Below are 13,711 nucleotides of genomic sequence, written 5' to 3'. Positions count from 1 at the left end.
TATGTCATTGTATTTTCCGTGTTCCCTTGGAATACACCGGCGTCACGCGAGACCACTTTACTTCCCGCGCGCATTTTAAATGGCCAGATCTGTATTAGAGCTTTAATCTGACAAATTTAAATGACACTTTTAATGTTTTTGGGGCCTCTGAGCATGATAACATTTTGAAACTACATGTATTTCCTAAGAATTTCTTGTTCTTTATATGTAAAAAGTTTTGATGAGTTAGAATAATGCAATTTAAAGATATATGAAAATAACTCATCTTTTTTATTGTTACTTTCATAAATCACCACATCAACACCGTTCAAGATATCCCAAAGCCGTTCACAATATAGGGAACATTTTCCCTATATTCTGATGATGATGATAAGAACATGTAATTCATGATGATAACAAAATGTTATTATTGCTTGCTTTACGTCCACCACTTCTGCTTCAATGTCATCGTTACCTATCTGTTCATTTTGTGTGTGGATATTGCTTTGCAGGTGACTCCTGTTATAAGACATCACTTTTAAGCGCTACATAACTAAGAAAGAATCAATTAGGAAAATGGTGCCCAGTTGGCACATGCATTCACAGTAACCCTCAGCCAGTTTGGATTTAAAGTTTACTGAATTGAAAGGGTTAAACTTTAAAATCAACACACAGACACATACACACAATATATAAAAATTGCCAACCAGTTTCATTTGTTAACATTAACTATATTAGTTAACATGACGATAATTAAATAGTATTTATTAATGTTAATTAATATTAAGCTAAAAAAAGTATTCATATATTGTTTAATGGTAAAATAGTATATTTTAACATTAGTTTATGTACTGTGAATTAACATGAACATGAACACAGTTCATGTGGGTGTACAGCAATACACAAAGTGCTCTATAAACGCTTCTTTCTTTCAAAATATCTTTAAAAATCAAGTTTAGTATTGTAATGGGGCGATATATATATATATATATAATATATATAATATATATATATATAATATATATATATACTCATCTTAAAATGGTATAATTTTCAGATGTTTTGTACAGATAACAGCAAAGTTTGTTTTGTTGTCAAAGTTTGACTTAAAATTGTTAGTGTTTTTTTATTGAATCTAAAATTTAAATTATGAAAATAAATGTCTATCAATGAAGCTAAATTGCTCATGCTAAAAAGTTGTATTTTTCTTAATCTTTTGCAATGTGACTGAATAGGACAAGTTCATGGTACCGTTCAGTAAAAAAATAAATAAAAAAACAACAACTGCAATATACAAAGAATGAAAGAGTTCGTGACCCTTTATATTTTCTCAAAGATCAGACTCTCAAAGTTCAGACATATTTATGTAGATTAAACTACAGCAATGTGCAATGAGCATCTTACTCAAAGATGGTCTTAAGCAAAACAACATGTTCCACTGGTCTCTCTCCCTTTCACCCCTCCCCCGTTCAGTCACTCTTCTAGTGACTGAACACAGACTGTCAGCCCAGTGACAGCAGGTTACTGATTTATTTTTTTAATTTTCTTTAATTCATAGAAGCTTGAATAATTATGATATTACCAGCACTTGCTCATAATGATTAGATCTCTGTGTGAAAAAAGTTTTAAAGGGTTTGGATGCTGCACTTTAAAGATATAAAAAATTAGGGTTTTGTTTTTTACTACATCTTTAAAAAATCACCACGTCAACACCGTTCAAGATATCCAAAATCCGCTCGCAATTTAACATCTTCAGAATCTTCTCTTCATGTTAAAAAAGTTTGGTGTGAAAAGCTTGTTGTTCTTAGAAGGAGTGTGATTTTGTTTACAGCCTGATTTTTCCAAAAATCCACATTCAAATCAAAATAGCCGGCTTCCTGTTGGTCTTAGCTAATGAGTTTAATTTAGAAAGTTGTCCAGATTGATGTGATCAATATATGTACAGAGTTTGGTGACTGTAGGAAAAACTAACCCCCCAACTTTTGTCAAAAGATGGCGCTATAGAGTGCCTGCTCCACGCCCATTTATGACCTTTTGCCAGTGTCTAACTATCATTAATATTGATGTGTGTGTTGAGTTTCATGAAATTCTAAGCATGTTATCTGCCTCGAAAAGACAGGAATCTAATTTTAAAGTTTGACACGTTGCCATGGCAACAGCATTTGATTTATCATCGACCCCTTTACATATTCTCATCGGCCGTCTTTTGACATTATTTTGATGAAGTTTGATGATAATCAAGTAAAAATAAGAGGCTGATTTCAAATGATTTTGAAAATGACACGCTTCCTGCTGCCAGTTGGTGGCGCTATAACTTTGACTCATAATAGTCACATTTATGGAATCGGCATCATACAACGAACAAACTGGTGAAGTTTCATAAGATTCAGGCAATGTGTGCAACAGTAATTAGACACTTCCTGTTTCTCATTTCTCGCCATAACTTTGTCACCTTGCCACGGCCAAACCGTTCGAGATATCAAAAATCCCCTCGCAATTTAGCGTCCCCAATGTCTTGAGATCATGCTGACCGAGTTTGGTGACAATCCTATGGAAACCCTGGGAGGAGTACGTTAAATTCCAGAGCATGCGCTTTTTAAACAGCCCTAAATATCTCACTTCCTGTTGCGTGGAGCCTATGACATAGAGTACAAAAGTTGTTTGGCTCAGTGAGATCTATATGTGTACAGAGTTTCATATCAGTACGTGCAAGTATGTGTGCGCAGTACATCAAGTTTTCAAACTGTGTTCCAGGGAGCGCTGTAGAGGCCCAGAACCATGCCCGGGTCCCAGCCTCTGTGGCGTCCTGATGGCCGCAGATTCCGACGTGTGTGCAAATTTTCAAAAGTTTTTGAGTATGTTAAGGCCCCCAAAAGTGCCCGGAAGGTTTTAAAAAAAATAAATAAGAACCCTTAGAAGAACAATAGGGCCTTCGCCCTTTTGGGCTCGGGCCCTAATAATAATAATAATCCTTAGAAAAACAATAGGGCCTTCGCCCTTTTGGGCTCGGGCCCTAATAATAATCCTTAGAAAAACAATAGGGCCTTCGCCCTTTTGGGCTCGGGCCCTAAAAATAAAATAAGAACCCTTAGAAGAACAATAGGGCCTTCGCCCTTTTGGGCTCGGGCCCTAATAAACGGAGCAATTCCAATAGGGTCCTCGCACTGTAGTGCTCGGGCCCTAATAATAATAATAATAATCCTTAGAAAAACAATAGGGCCTTCGCCCTTTTGGGCTCGGGCCCTAATTAAATCTGCGAGCAGCGATGAACGGGCCCTCGCACCTGGGCTCACCGCCGACCGGTGGCTTCAGGAACACAGCAAACGGTCGGCAGTATGCTTTTAATACAGTAAATGTAGAAAAAATATGTCATAAGTTCTTTAAATGTGCCAAACTTGCCGCTGCCAGATGGTGGCGCTATGCCTGTAACTAATTATTGGCATGTAGATGTGTTCAGGCCAGCACTATTATCAAACATATGAAGTTTGGTGCAGATTGACCTTGGTATGTTTGAGTTAGTGAAAGATATGATATATCCTGCTGCCAACAAGTGGCGCTATGATAATATCTGAATATTAGTCTTTAGGTGTCTTCAGGCCAGGACTCTTACCAAACCTGTGAATTTTGTGGCAGATCAGACATTTTATGGCTAAGTTATAACAACTTCTATGTCTATGCAGAAACATCAAACTTTGTCAGGCCACCACGGACATGCCCTTTAATGAAAACTCAAGATCTTCACAATTTAACATCTCTAAGGCCTCAAGATCAGACTGACCAAATATAATGTTGATTTAATTAAATGCAATCAATGCAAGGACTTCAGATAATGCCAACTGTGAAACAATATGCAAAATTTTCCCTATACTCTGATGATGATGATAAGAACATGATTCATGATGATAACAAAATGTTATTATTGCTTGCTTTACGTCCACCACTTCTGCTTAAATGTCATTGTTACCTATCTGTACAAGTTTTGTGTGGATATTGCTTTGCTGGTGACTCCTCCTGTTACAAGACATCACTCTTAAGCGCTACATAACTAAGAATCAATAAGGAAAACGGTGCCCAGTTGGCACATGCATTCACAGTAACCCTCTGCTAGTTTGGATTTTAAGTTTACAGAATTGAAAGGGTTAGACTTTAAAATCAACACACAGACACATACACACAAAATATAAAATGTTGCCATTCAGTTTCATTTGTTAGCATTAACTATATTAGTTAACATGACCAATAAATAAATAGCATTTATTAATGTTAATTAATATTAAGCTAAAAAAAGTATTCATATATAGTTTATGTACTGTGAATGAACATGAACATGAACACAGTTCATGGGGGTGTACAGCAATACACAATAAAGTGCTCTATAAACGCTTCATTCTTTCAAAATATCTTTAAAAACAAGTTGAGTATTGAAATGGGGCGATATATATATATATATAACTCATCTTAAAATGGTATAATTTTCAGATGTTTTGAACAGATAACAGCAAAGCTTGTTTTGTTGTCCAAGTTTGTCTTGAAATTGTTAATTTAAATTTTATATTCAATAAATAACACTATGAAAATAAATGTCTATCAATGAAGATAAATCGCTAATGCTAAAAGTTGCATTTTTCTTAATCTTTTGCTATGTGACTGAATAGGACAAGTTCATGGTATAGTTCAGTAAAAAAAAATAAAAAATAAAAAAACAACAACTGCAAAATACAAACAATGAATGACTTAGTGACCCTTTATATTTTCTCAAAATATCAGACTCTCAAAGATCAGACGTATTTATTTTCGATTACACTATATATATATGTGCATTTCTCAAAGATGGTCTATAGCAAGATAGCATGTTTCACTCTCCACCCCTATCTCCCTCTCTCCCTTTCACCCATCCCCCCTTAAGCCACTCTAAATATCATTCTGCAGTGACTGAACACAGTCAGTCAGGCAGAGTGAGGTTTCTGAGTTCTTTTTTTAATTTTCTTTAATTCATAGAAACTTGAATAGTTTTGATATTACCAGCACTTGCTCAGAATGATTAGATCTCTGTGTGAAAAAAGTTTTAAAGAGTTTGGATGCTGCACTTTAAAGATATTAAAATATTTTTTACTATATCTTTAAAAAATCACCACGTCCACACCGTTCAAGATATCACAAATCCGCTCGCAATTTAACATCTTCAGAATCTTCTCTTCATGTTAAAAATGTTTGGTGTGAATAGCTGGTTGTTCTTAAAAGGAGTGTGAAATTGTTTACAGCCTGATTTTTCCAAAAATCCACATTCAAATTAAAATAGCCGGCTTCCTGTTGGTCTTAGCTAATGAGTTTGATTTAGAAAGTTGTCCAGATTGATGAGATTAATATATGTACAGAGTTTGGTGACTGTAGGAAAAACTAACCCCCCAACTTTTGTCAAAAGATGGCGCTATAGAGTGCCTGCTCCACGCCCATTTATGACCTTTCGCCAGTGTCTAACTATCATTAATATTGATGTGTGTGTTGAGTTTCATGAAATTCTAAGCATGTTATCTGCCTTGAAAAGACAGGAATCTAATTTTAAAGTTTGACATGTTGCCATGGCAACAGCATTCGATTTATCATCGACCCCTTTACATATTCTTATCGGCCGTGTTTTGACATGATTTTGATGAAGTTTAAAGAAAATCGAGTAAAATTAAGAGGCTGATTTCAAAGCATTTTGAAAATGACACACTTCCTGCTCCCAGTTGGTGGCGCTATAACTTTGACTCATAATAGTCACATTTATGGAATCGGCATCATACAACGAACAAACTGGTGAAGTTTCATCAGAATCAGGCAATGTGTGCAACAGTTATTAGACACTTCCTGTTTCTCATTTCTCGCCATAACTTTGTCGCCTTGCCACGGCCAAACCGTTCGAGATATCAAAAATCTCCTCCCAATTTAGCGTCCCCAATGTCTTGAGATCATGCTGGCCGAGTTTGGTGACAATCCAATGGAATTCCTGGGAGAAGTACGTTAAATTCCAGAGCATGCGCTTTTTAAACAGCCCTAAATATCTCACTTCCTGTTGCGTGGAGCCTATGACATAGAGTACAATAGTTGTTTGGCTCAGTGAGATCTATATGTGTACCGAGTTTCATATCAGTACGTGCAAGTATGTGTGCGCAGTACATCAAGTTTTCAAACTGTGTTCCAGGGGGCGCTGTAGAGGCCCTGAACCACGCCCGGGTCCCAGCCTCTGTGGCGTCCTGATGGCCGCAGATTCCGACGTGTGTGCAAATTTTCAAGAGTTTTTGAGTATGTTAAGGCCCCCAAAAGTGCCCGGAAGGTGTAAAAAAAAAAAAATAATAAAAAAAATTAAAGCTGCAAGCAGCGATGACCGGGCCCTCGCCATCTGCGCAGTCACCATACCGATAGCATCAGGAAAACGGTGCCCAGTTGGCACATGCATTCACAGTAACCCTTCTTCCAGGGTCGATTTAAAGTTTACCGAATTGAAAGGGTTAATTAAAATCAACACACAGACACATACACATACACACAATATTTAAAATGTTGCCATCCAGTTTAATTTGTTAACATTAACTATATTAGTTAACATGAACAATAATTAAATGGCATTTATTAATGTTAATTAATATTAAGCTAAAGAAAGTATTCATATATTATTAAAAGGTACATTAGTACATTTATTTATATTTTTTTAAAAATATTTGTGGGTTCATGTATTTATAATACATTATAAGGGTATTCTTAAGGCATTATAAGGAATGCATAATACATTATAAAAAACCTTATAATATGTTGTATAATCTCATGAGCATTCATAAGAACAGTTTTAATGTATTAGAATTTTTACTTTTTTTATTATAGCTTTTATGAGTATGATTACCTCCTCATAGTTATAATGTATAAGTCTCATATTTTGCCATCTTACTGATGTCACTTTACTTAAAGCATACAAAGATCACTTATAAGTAATAATAATAATAATTCTCAAATAGCCATAAGATCAGGTATCAGATCAGATGAATGTATAATATGATCAGTTTAATTATTTTGATGGTACCCGTTAGACAGCTTTTTATAAGTAACTCTGCAACTGCATGTCAGCTAGCAGTAATTATTATTAGTAGTGTGCTAAATATGTGCTAACACTGTATTTTGACAGTTCCCCAAAAGACAAACTGATTATAAGTAACTTTGCAAGAACATGAACCTTCTACTTAGCCTAACATTAATCTAAGTCTACACTGTAAGGAGTGTTAGTTGGTGAGATTTAGTTGCTTATAGTCAATAGAATAGAATATAATGTAAAAAATAAATCTAATATGATATAGTCCATTACAAATGAAGTAGATTTAATATGGTGTCTATTGTGTGTTATAAATCATAATCTTAAAAGTTATAACCTCTAATATTTAAGTATTATAATGTATGATATTTGTTGTTATGAATATTCATTGGATGATATAATATATTATATTATACGTTTTTTTTATAATGCATTATGCGTTCATTATAATGCCTTAGAAATACCCTTATAACAGGGGCTTCATAGAAAGTGTTACCAAATCAGTGAGAGACAAACAAAACATTTCATAATTTTTCATAAAAAAAAATAAAATAATGCTTTTTAGTGTTTATTTTAAAATTATTTAAAAGTATTCTGAAAGTACAGTACATAACAACTGCAAATGAATCTATGCATTCGTTTCTTTGTTGTACATTATGAATGAGCAGAATAGCTTTAGAGGTAAAAATATTCCTTATCATACGAGGACCTCTGGTGTTCATGCCTTGTATTACAGTTTTCATTTCTCTCTTTCACTTCTGGATACTTTTAATGTTTTTGGGGCCTCTGAGCATGATAAAATTTTGATACCAAGCGTATTTTCTAAGAATGATTTGTTCTTCATATATACAAAGTTTTGAAGAGTTGGTATTAGGCACTTTAAAGATATATGAAAATTAATGCTACTTTTTTTACTGTGACTTTAAAAAATCACCACATCAACACCATTCAAGATATCCCAAATCCACTCACAATTTAGCATTTTGAGTATATTCTTATCATGTTGACAAAGTTTGGTGTGAACTTCTTGTTTCTGCTTTGTTTAGTATGATTTTATTTACAGCCTGAATTTTCCAAAAATCCACATTCAAATAAAAATAGCCAACTTCCTGTTTATTATAGCTAATGAGTGTTAATTAGAAAGTTGTCCGGATTGATGAGAGCAATATACGTACCAAGTTTGGTGACTGTAGGCAAAACTAAACCCCCAACTTTTGTCAAAAGGTGGCGCTATAGAGTGCCTCCTCCACGCCCATTTATAGGCTTTTATCAGTGTCTAAATATCATTAATACAGATGTGTGTGTTGAGTTTCATGAAATTCCAAGTATTTTAAGTGGCTCGAAAACACAAAAAACTAAAGTTAAAGTTTGACACATTGCCATGGCAACATGATAAAAGTTATCGATAATGCCCTTCACAGATTCTCATCAGCCGTGTTTCGACATTATTGGGATGAAGTTTGAAGCAAATTGAGTAAAATTAAGAGGCTGATTTAAAAGCATTTAGAAAACGTTGCGCTTTCTGCTGCCAGTTGGTGGCGCTATAACTTTGACTCATAATAGTCACATCTCTGTGACTGGCATCATACGATGAACAAACTGCTGAAGTTTGGTCAAAATCAGACAAAGTGTGTTAAAGTTATTAGACACTTCCTGTTTCTCATTTCTCGCCATAATTTTGTCGCCCCGCAACGGCCAAACCGTTTGAAATATCAAAATTCCCCTGGCAATTTTGTTTCCCCAATGTCTTGAGATCATGCTGACCGAGTTTGGAGGCCATCGGTGGAAAGGCCTTGAAGGAGTATTTCAAATTCCATTGCATGCACTTTTTAGACATCCCTGAATAGCTGACTTCCTGTTGGGCGAAGCACGGACTTTGAGCATTAGAGTTGTTCGGCCCGATGAGGTCTATATGTGTATGAATTTTGATAAATATAGGTCAACCGGTGTGTGCTCCAGAGTCCCTCAAAAGTTGAAATTTTTAACGCTGTGCCACGCCCCCCCCAGGTGACCCCCCCATGTCAAAGTTTGTCCAGCCCTGATGGCCGCAGGTTCCAATGCGTGTGCAAAGTTTCAAGAGTTTTTGTGTATGTTAAGGACCCCGAAATCCCCCAAAACATTGATGAAATAATAATAATAATAATAATAATAATAATTAAAGCTGCAAGCAGCGATGAACGGGCCCTCGCCGTCAACGCAGTCACCATCACGATAGCATCAGGAAAACGGTGCCCAGTTGGCACATGCATTCACAGTAACGCTTCTGCCAGGGTCGATTTAAAGTTTACAGAATTGAAAGGGTTAATTAAAATCAACACACACACACAATATTTAAAATTTTGCCATCCAGTTTAATTTGTTAACATTAACTATATTACTTAACATGAACAATAATTAAATAGCATGTATTAATGTTAATTAATATTAAACTAAAAAAAGTATTCATATATTATTAAAAGGTACATTAGTACATTTATTTATATTTGTAATATTTAAAATATTTGTGGGTTCATGTATTTATAATACATTATAAGGGTATTCTTAAGGCATTATAATGAATGCATAATACATTATAAAAACCTTATAATATGTTGTATCATCTCATGAGCATTCATAAGAACAGTTTTAATTTATTAGAATTTTTACTGTTTTTATTATAGCTTTTATGAGTATGATAACCTCCTCATAGTTGTAATGTATAAGTCTCATATTTTGCCATCTTACTGATGTCACTTTACTTAAAGCATACAAAGACCACTTATAAGTAATAATAATAATATTTCTCAAATAGCCATAAGATCAGGTATCAGATCAGATGAATGTATAATATGATCAGTTTAATTATTTTGATGGTACCCGTTAGACAGCTTTTTATAAGTAACTCTGCAACTGCATGTCAACTAGCAGTAATTATTATTAGTAGTGTGCTAAATATATGCTAACACTGTATTTTGACAGTTCCCCAAAAGAAAAACTGATTATAAGTAACTTTGCAAGAACATGAACCGTCTACTTAGCCTAACATTAACCTAAGTCTACACTGTAAGGAGTGTTTGTTGGTGAGAGTTAGTTATTAATAGTCAATAGAATAGAATATAATGTAAAAAATAAATCTAATATGATATAGTCCATTACAAATGAAGTAGATTTAATATGGTTTCTATTGTGTGTTATAAATAATCAAAATCTTAAAAGGTATAACCTCTAATATTTAAGTATTATAATGTATGATATTTGTTGTTATGAATATTCATTGGATGATATAATATATTATATTATACGTTTTTTTATAATGCATTATGCGTTCATTATAATGCCTTAGAAATACCCTTATAATAGGGGCTTCATAGAAAGTGTTACCAAATCAGTGAGAGACAAACAAAACATTTCATAATTTTTCATTAAAAAAAAAAAGATTTGTAATGCTTTTATTGTTTATTTTAAATTAGGTAAAAGTATTGTGACAGTACAGTACATAACAACTGCAAATGAATCCATGCATTCGTTTATTTGTTTTACATTGAGAATGAGAAGAAAAGGATTAGAGGTAAAAATATTCCTTATCATTCGAGGACCTCTGGTGTTCATCCCTCGTATTACAGTCTTCATTTCTCTCTCACATCTGGATACTTTTAATGTTTTTGGGGCCTCTGAGCATGATAAAATTTTGATACCAAGCGTATTTTCTAAGAATGATTTGTTCTTCATATATACAAAGTTTTGAAGAGTTGGTATTAGGAACTTTAAAGATATATGAAAATGAATGCTACTTTTTTTTACTGTGACTTTAAAAAATCACCACATCAACACCGTTCAAGATATACCAAATCCGCTCACAGTTTAGCATTTTGAGTATATTCTTATCATGTTGACAAAATTTGGTGTGAACTTCTTGTTTCTGCTTTGTTTAGTATGATTTTATTTACAGCCTGATTTTTCCAAAAATCCACATTCAAATAAAAATAGCCAACTTCCTGTTTATTATAGCTAATGAGTGTTAATTAGAAAGTTGTCCGGATTGATGAGAACAATATACGTACCAAGTTTGGTGACTGTAGGCAAAACTAAACCCCCAACTTTTGTCAAAAGGTGGCGCTATAGAGTGCCTCCTCCACGCCCATTTATGGGCTTTTATCAGTATCTAAATATCATTAATACTGATGTGTGTGTTGAGTTTCATGAAATTCTAAGTATTTATAGTGGCTCTAAAACACAAAAAACTAAAGTTAAAGTTTGACACGTTGCCATGGCAACATGATGAAAGTTATGGATAATGCCCTTCACAGATTCTCTTCGGCCGTGTTTCAACATTATTGGGATGAAGTTTGAAGCAAATTGACTAAAATTAAGAGGCTGATTTAAAAGCATTTAGAAAACGTTGCGCTTTCTGCTGCCAGTTGGTGGCGCTATAACTTTTACTCATAATAGTCATATCTCTGTGATTGGCATCATACGATGAACAAACAGCTGAAGTTTGGTCAAAATCAGACAAAGTGTGTTAAAGTTATTAGGCACTTCCTGTTTCTCATTTCTCGCCATAATTTTGTCGCCCCGCCACGGCCAAACCGTTCGAGATATCAAAAATCCCCTGGCTATTTTGCGTCTCCAATGTCTTGAGATCATGTTGACCGAGTTTGGTGGCCATCGGTGGAAAGGCCTAAGAGGAGTATTTCAAATTCCATTGCATGCGCTTTTTAGACATCCCTGAATAGCTGACTTCCTGTTAGGCGAAGCACTGACTTCGAGCATGAACTTTGTTCAGCCCGATGAGGTCTATATGTGTATGAATTTTGATAACTGTAGGTCATCTGGTGTGTGCTCCAGAGTCCCTGAAAAGTCGCAATTTTTAACGTGATGCCACGCCCCCCCCAGGTGACCCCCCCATGTCAAAGTTTGTCCGGCCCTGATGGCCGCAGGTTCCAATGTGTGTGCAAAGTTTCAAGAGTTTTCGTGTATGTTAAGGGCCCCGAAATGACCCAAAACATTGATGAAATAATAATAATAATAATAATAATAATAATTAAAGCTGCAAGCAGCGATGAACGGGCCCTCGCACCCGGGCTCACCGCCGACCGGTGGCTTTAGGAAAACAGCAAATGGTGGGTAGTATGCTTTTAATACAGTAAAAATAGGAGAAATATGTCAAAGTCACTTAAATGTGCAAATTTCCTGCTGCCAGCTGGTGGCGCTATGCATATAACTGATTATTGGCATGTAGATGTGTTCAGGCCACCACTTTCATCAAACATATGAAGTTTGGTGCAGATTGACCTTGGTATGTTTGAGTTAGTGCAAGATATGATATATCCTGCTGCCAATAGGTGGCGCTATAATAATATCTGTATATTGGCCTTTAGATGTCTTCAGGCCAGGACTCTTACCAAACATGTGAAGTTTGAGGCAGATCGGACATTTTATGGCTGAGTTATAACAACTTTTATGTCCATGGCGAAACATCAAACTTTGTCAGGCCGCCATGGACACGCCCTTTAACGAAAACTCAAGATCTTCACAATTTAACATCTCTAAGGCCTCGAGATCAGACTGACCAAATATAATGTTAATATCATTAAATCTCTAGGAGGAGTTTGGTACAAGTCATTTCCTGTTGCCAACAGGTGGCGCTGTGATTATAATAGAATATAGGCCTTCAGATTGGTTCAGGCCAGGACTCTTATCGAACATGTGAAGTTTGAGGCAAATCGGACATTTTATGGCTGAGTTATAACAAGATTTATATCCATGGCGAGACCACGAAATTTGCCAGGCCGCCACGGACATGCCCTTCAACGAAAACTCAAGATCTTCGCAATTTAACATCGCTAAAGCCTTTTTATTAGACTGACCGATTTTGGTGTTGATCTGATTAAATCTCCAGGAGGAATTTGTTGCAGAGTACAGCATGACACTTCCTGGTGCCTGCAGGTGGCGCTATGAGTAAAACTGAATATGGGCATGTAGATGTCTTCAGGTCAGGAGTGTTATCACACATGTGAAGTTTGGGGCAGATCGGGCATTTTATGCCTGAGTTATAGCAACTTCCTTTTTCATGGCGAAACATCGAAATTTGCGAGGCCGCCACGGACACACCCTCTGATGAAAACTCTAGATCTTCGCAATTTAACGTCACAAAGGGCTTTAGATTAGACTCACCAAATTTGGTGTTGATCCGAATAAATCTCTAGGAGGAGTTCGTTCAAGTATGACGCCTGAAAATGGCAAAAATGACACAAATTTTGCTAAGAAAATTAATAATAACCGACTTCCTGTTGGGTTTCGGATTTTGTCCCAGGAGGCTTTTTTGTAGGTATTGGTGAGTTACATGTGTGTACCGATTTGCGTGCATGTACGTGAATCACAGCTGAATGCGCACACCGCGGAACGTGTAAAGGTGGCGCTATTGAGCCATTTTGCCACACCCACTTCTGCAACCCATATCAGACGTCCATTTTCGCCAGGTTTGATGTGTGTGCAAAGTTTCATGAGTTTTCGGGTATGTTTAGGCCCTCAAAAATGCGATTCATTCCGGAGAAGAAGAATAATAATAATTAAAGCTGCAAGCAGCGATGAACGGGCCCTCGCACCCGGGCTCACCGCCGACCAGTGGCTTTAGGAAAACAGCAAACGGTGGGCAGTATGCTTTTAATACAGTAAATATAGGAGAAATAT

The sequence above is a fragment of the Garra rufa genome, chromosome 13, assembly GCF_049309525.1.
Source record: "Garra rufa chromosome 13, GarRuf1.0, whole genome shotgun sequence".
NCBI lineage: Eukaryota > Metazoa > Chordata > Actinopteri > Cypriniformes > Cyprinidae > Garra > Garra rufa.
Note: the sequence above shows the minus strand (reverse complement) of the source record.